This window comes from Macrobrachium nipponense, chromosome 16 (assembly GCF_015104395.2).
Source record: "Macrobrachium nipponense isolate FS-2020 chromosome 16, ASM1510439v2, whole genome shotgun sequence".
Taxonomy (NCBI): domain Eukaryota; kingdom Metazoa; phylum Arthropoda; class Malacostraca; order Decapoda; family Palaemonidae; genus Macrobrachium; species Macrobrachium nipponense.
In genome coordinates, this window is record NC_087209.1 from 51,907,443 (window position 1) to 51,913,423 (window position 5,981).

Genomic DNA, 5,981 nt, shown 5'->3' on the forward strand with positions numbered 1-5,981 from the left:
CGGAACAACTACAGGGCAAGAATGGGGTTTTAACTCAATATGGTATTCACCTTTCATCTCACCAATATCTCCAAAGCATTTAGGGTACAAATTGCACTTTGCTTATACATCAGGTATAAGAGTAGGTCTCAAGTTTTCATGCTCCTTGACACTCGATATATTCTTGCTTTCCTTTATAGCAATAATTCCTAGTCTCTCACAGGCATCACATGACAGAATTGCTGGTCCATTGGTATCACAGGCATAAAAAAGTAAATTGACAACTGGGGACTTACCCAGTCAGGCCAGACTTGTTGGTATTTCTATAGTTCCATATGTATGAATGTTTGTATCATTCACGGCTGTAAGTTTAGCCAAAGTTGGCTTCAATAACTCTGTAAAATTTCCATAAGCGTTTGGGTACATCTGTCTGAGACATCTTATAAGTAAGATGTTACCGTTGGATCCAGTATTGGCCTTGACCTTGAGTGTCACTTTCCTTAAAATGTTAGGGGGTTTGATATCTAGTTTAGCCATAATTACTTGTCGTTCCCCTTTTGAATTAGTAATGGCAGCTACATTTACTTCTGACAAGTCTATAGATCCACAATTCAATGGTGTGTCATCAAAATGGATTTCCTTATTTTCTTCAGTCACTTGGTTACTGTGGACTTGGGTTTTTCCACATGTCTCTCTGGTCCTTTCCTTGGACCTGGCCCTTGACATGCTCCATTGGCGAGACAGTGAACAACTTTTTATGTTCTGACAGACACCCTCAAAGTGATTCATTCTACTGCATCTCCGGCACTTCTTCCCTTAGGCAGGGCATCTCCTTAGAGGATGATGGAATACACAATACCTGCAGCTCTTCTGCTGCACTGGGTGGCTCCGTTCTCTTTTGACAGCATTCATGGACGTGCTTTTCTCAAATGAGGAGGTATTTGAGAGTGTTGCTTGGAAATTTTGTGCTGTCTCAATAGCATCATTAAGGGTTCCCCTTAGAGATCATCTTTCTTAGTGCTTCTGACCACTTGATTCCGTTTATCGGTTGGAATGTTATCTGTTCATCCTTAGTACTTACATGAAAACTACAGCTATTGGCCTTTGCCTTTAACCTGCAAACATAATCTTCAACTAATTCTGACTAACCTTGAGACATCGAAGCCAGCTCTAACCTCTTCACCCATTTATTCTGTGGGCCTACCAGGTGATCAGCAAACTTCCTAAAAATAACATCTAAATCTTTCTTTTGAGTATCAGTCAACTGCCAAGAATCACATAACTGCTTTGTATAGTGCCATTGGTTTTCAGCTTCAACCTTATTAATAAATAAGTAACTTTCAAGGAAATCCTTCCATTCATTAACAGCACTGACTTGGTCCACCTGTGACCAGTCCAATTTAGGCATTTCCACACTGGTAGTCATAATTGCTTAAGGAACTATTTCAGCAAATTTTCATAATCTCAACTTATATCCTATTCTCCAGAAGAACCTTAGTTCATTGCTCTACAACTTCTCAAACTCAGAGCAGAGATACATAATACAATTGTATAAAAAATATCATGACCTTGTGATCATACATACATTAATTTTGACACAATGTGAATTATTTTGTCGTAGGCATCAACAAAACGAAGAATAAATCTTCACAGGGCAGCAGCAATAAGGGCAATACCAGTGAGAGGACCAGAGATTAAGACAGGTAGCTGGGTACTGATAATTTATTTACAGACAAACTGGGTTGACATAGACAGGTGCGGACGGATATGTAGTGCAGTCTCGCACCGCAAACAGAAATGACTCTGAGACGGTAAATTTGTGTTTTCTTACAGACATTCATTTAGATATAACAAAGCGTACAAATAGTGGAATTGCATGTGTTATACATCGGCGGAAAGGCCGCGGAACGCTCTATCGGATGGAAGTAAGAACAACGCGACTTGATGATTGATTACAATGAAAATAGGGAAAAAGTGTTGTCCTTACACCAGCTTACATTAATTATCTTCAAGATGAAATGCAGACTGAATAACAGCAGACCTCTAAACAGGTTAGGCTAGATAAGCTTTGGTACTGTATGTCAGTCTCATTCAAGAACCATAAAAAATATCAAACATGTAGGTTGGATAGTTAGGCTATGGCACGTATGGCAGTATCATTCAAAGACCATAAAAAGGGTATCAATTACATCTCTTTAATTACTAAACATTGGCATAAACTATCAATCAATAAACACAGTAACTGACGGATGTACAGATGGTTGTTCATTAATTACGAAGGCTACATAAAACTTCATCCTCTCCTGGCAGTATCAGCAATGCTATCACACCTCGGTACTCATTGTACATCAGCTCCTTAACAAACATCCAGGTAATCATCGTGCATTGTCAACTCAAACAGCGGCTTGTGGCAGCATCTTTGACAATTCGATGGTTGCATAGGCTACTCTTAATGTCTATGATCACTGCACAATACGTTGCAAACTTGAGTGATCATACCTGGATCCAAGTTATACCCTCTTGATGACCGCAATCCTTCACATTTATATGTCGAAAGTGTTGATCATCAGAAGGTCGCTACCCGCCAAAACAACTTGGAGATGACACAGTCGGACTCCATACAACAATTTTAGCCACTCATCTTCAAAATCTGGTGCCGACTCTTACTGTATACATTCTTGAAGCTTGCCACCGCTGCCACCATGTTATATGGTGGGACGTCTTAATGATACACCCAATAAAATAGCATTATTTTAGTGTGTAGCACTCTTTCTGAGGTAGGCACGAGTCAGTCCGTGATGTAAACAACATGGGAATCCAAACAATGGTTTTGTACATCAAAACAAAAGTCATCATACTGAAACACTATCACCCAGGAGCTTGACCCGCGGCCGGTGGTCAGTCACGATCAATAAGTTGGGGCAGCCCAACGGGAGTAGCCTGGCCATCTTGAGACACCACATGACAGCTAAGGCCTCTCCCTCAACAGCAGCATACCTAGCTTCAGCTTGCGACAATTGATGGCTCCCACGTAGGGCAATACGCCACCCACCCTTGCAGCAGAATGGGACATCAGCTGAGGCACAAGCACAGTACTGCTGCAGGATAACAAACCTGATCCCATCTCAGCCTCATCTGTTAGGGCTGCTGTAGGTCGGGTCTTGTCATAGTATACCGGCTTAGCCAGCTTGCATATGGCCTCCTGTGTTTGGTGGAATCTCTCGTGTAGGTTGTTCTCCCAGTCTTGCTTGCAGACTTCTTCAGGGGGTCTCTGAAGGGTTCCATCAGCAAGGCAGTGGCAAGGAAGGGTACCAACTGATTGACAAAGCCAAACCATGAAAGAGGGGTTGTCAGGCATAGGGAAAATCCATATGGCAGCTAGACTCTCCTATGTGGGCCTATAGGAATCCCATCCCAGCTAGAATCCGATGAAGCTCACTTCTCTTCGGCAGAAGCTGAATTTCTCTGGCTTGAGGGTTATTCCCTTTTTGGCATGTGTCCAAAAGATTATACGTGTGTCAGAAGGCCTTTCTGATGCTGTTATCATACAGAAGAGTATCATCCACACATTTGTGTTTACGGGGAATGTCCGTGATGGCATCTGAAGCTGAACAGTGGCCCATGGGTGTTCTTCTGTACTGATAACGCTCCCAGGGAGTGATAAAGGTAGAGTCTGCAGTTTTCTTCATCTAACTCCACCTGGTGGAAGCCCCAGTGCGCATCTGCCACTGTCTTAAAGGAATGTAAAGGTACCCCTGAGATCATGTCGAAAGGAGAGGGGTGTGATGCGTCTCTCTCCTGCAGGAGTCATTGAAAGTCCACAGTGTGGCGGAGCTGACCCGACTTCTTGGCAACAATGACCATCATCGCACACCATTCTGTTGCTTCACCAGTTGGTACCTCCTCAATGATGCCTTTCTTGATGTCTTGGTCCAACTGCATCTTCACTTCTGATTCCCAATGCTTTGGCACTGATGCTGGAGTGTGGCATGCATAGGGGGTTGCCCCTGGCAGTAGATGAATATGGTGCGACTTGCCTTCCATGACAGGGAGGGGCTCCCTTTCTTTATTGAATGTGATGATGAAAAATGGTGCAAGAGCCACTGCTCCAACTTTGGGACATTCTCCTCTACTGGTGGGAAGGGCATCGATGAGGGCTTAGGCAAGGACTGCCCAATGGGCGTGGGTACCTCATGCTCCAGTGCGAGGCTTGCTGACACCGGTAAGTGGTGGGGAAAGGACTGGGACATGAGGCCAAGGTCCTTACAAGCAGCCAATGAAAGAATGACCTTGCAGACTTGATGAAGTACACTTCTTGGACAGTTGTCCTGTCATCATATTAGATGCAAAGGGGCAGTCCCAATACACTCCAATCTAATGTTGGCAACACCACGTAGGGCAGGCCTTTCAATGAGGGTCGACAGCAAGGCGGGGCCTTCAACACACTTGGGCCCCAGTGTCTACCACAGCCTGTACAGGGCTGTGACCTTTAGGCCCTAGGCTATGCACTGATGAGGACACTACCACTTGTATAGTAGGCTTCATACTGGGTTGTACTCTGGCAGTGACTGGCCCCAGTGGCCAATTTTTTGGCAGCCATGACAAACACTATTTCTCGAAGGACACAGCACCTTTCTGGGCTCGTGCTGCACACGAGCATTGATGGGAACCAAGGCCCTCTCATTACTCTTCATTGCTGCACACTCGGTGGGGGGGGGGAGCTGTCTCCACATCAGCCGCATGTGGCTCTTGATGCCATGTGTCATGCTGGGGCATGGATGCATCTTTGCGGGCTGCCTCGTATATTGCACACACTGCCCTTAGGGCATCTACACTACAAACAGAATCACATGACCCATAGAGGGCTCTTTTCAATATCTCATCCCTTAGACCTACCATAAGCTTTCTAATAAGCATATGTTCAGACAAATCACAATGACTGCTGGGACACTGGAAGCCACAGTTCATGGCCTTTTAAGAGCACTTTGCAAAATATTCACTAATGGATTCCTCACGCCCTTGCATACACAAAAAACTCAGCCCAATGCACAGCCTGGTTCAATACATGCAGAACCATGGCCGCTCTGTAGATGCAAGCCACTCGCCATTGTAGTCAAACGGTCATTAAGGGCTTGCAATGCATCTCGACCTTCGGCAACTACATGTTCAAGAGCTGGTGATCTTGACGCCACTCCGACGGGAGTACTGTGGGCACCCCTGGAGGAGCGTCGTGCCCTCCTTGCCATGAAAGACGGTCTCACTGGTGTAGACATGATTATTCTTTGTGTATCCTACTCACTCCACCATGTAGGAAACAGAAGGACACCTGTGTATCACTCCAGTGCTTTATTACACGTCCAGTCCATACAGAAGTGTGACTGCAAGTGAGTTGGAGACATGCGGGCAACATTGGTACCAATCGCGCTGCCCTCTAGGCAACAGACCTTACACATATTCAACCATCCCACATAGAGAGAAACAGAAAGGACTACATCTGGTGTTTATTGACTTGGAAAAAGCAATGATAGGGTACCTAGGCAGGAAGTATGGAGGTGCTTGATAGAGAAAAGTTTCTGAAAAGTATGTCAGAATAATGAAAGATATGTATGCAGAGACAACCAAGCAAGTAAGAAGCACTGTTGGAAGTATAGAGAAGTTTAAGGTGAAAGTTGGTCTCTACCAGGGGTCAGTTAGAGAAGAGGTGCCTTGGTGTGTAATGTTTGCTGGTGACATTGAGCTGACTGATCTAACAAGAGAAGGTGTCCAACTCAAGCTAGAGGATGGAGAGAAGAACTTGAGAGTCGAGGCTTAAAAATTAGCAAAACAATGACAGAATAAATGTGGACAGGTGGAGAAGAATGGCAGGGAACAGTGAAATTGGGTCAAGAAGACATAAAGAGGGTTAGCTCCTTCAAATATCTTGGTTCTGTTATGAGTGAGAATGGAAACCTGGATGCAGAAGTCAATAATAGAATTCAGTGTGCATGGCTGAATTGGAGAAA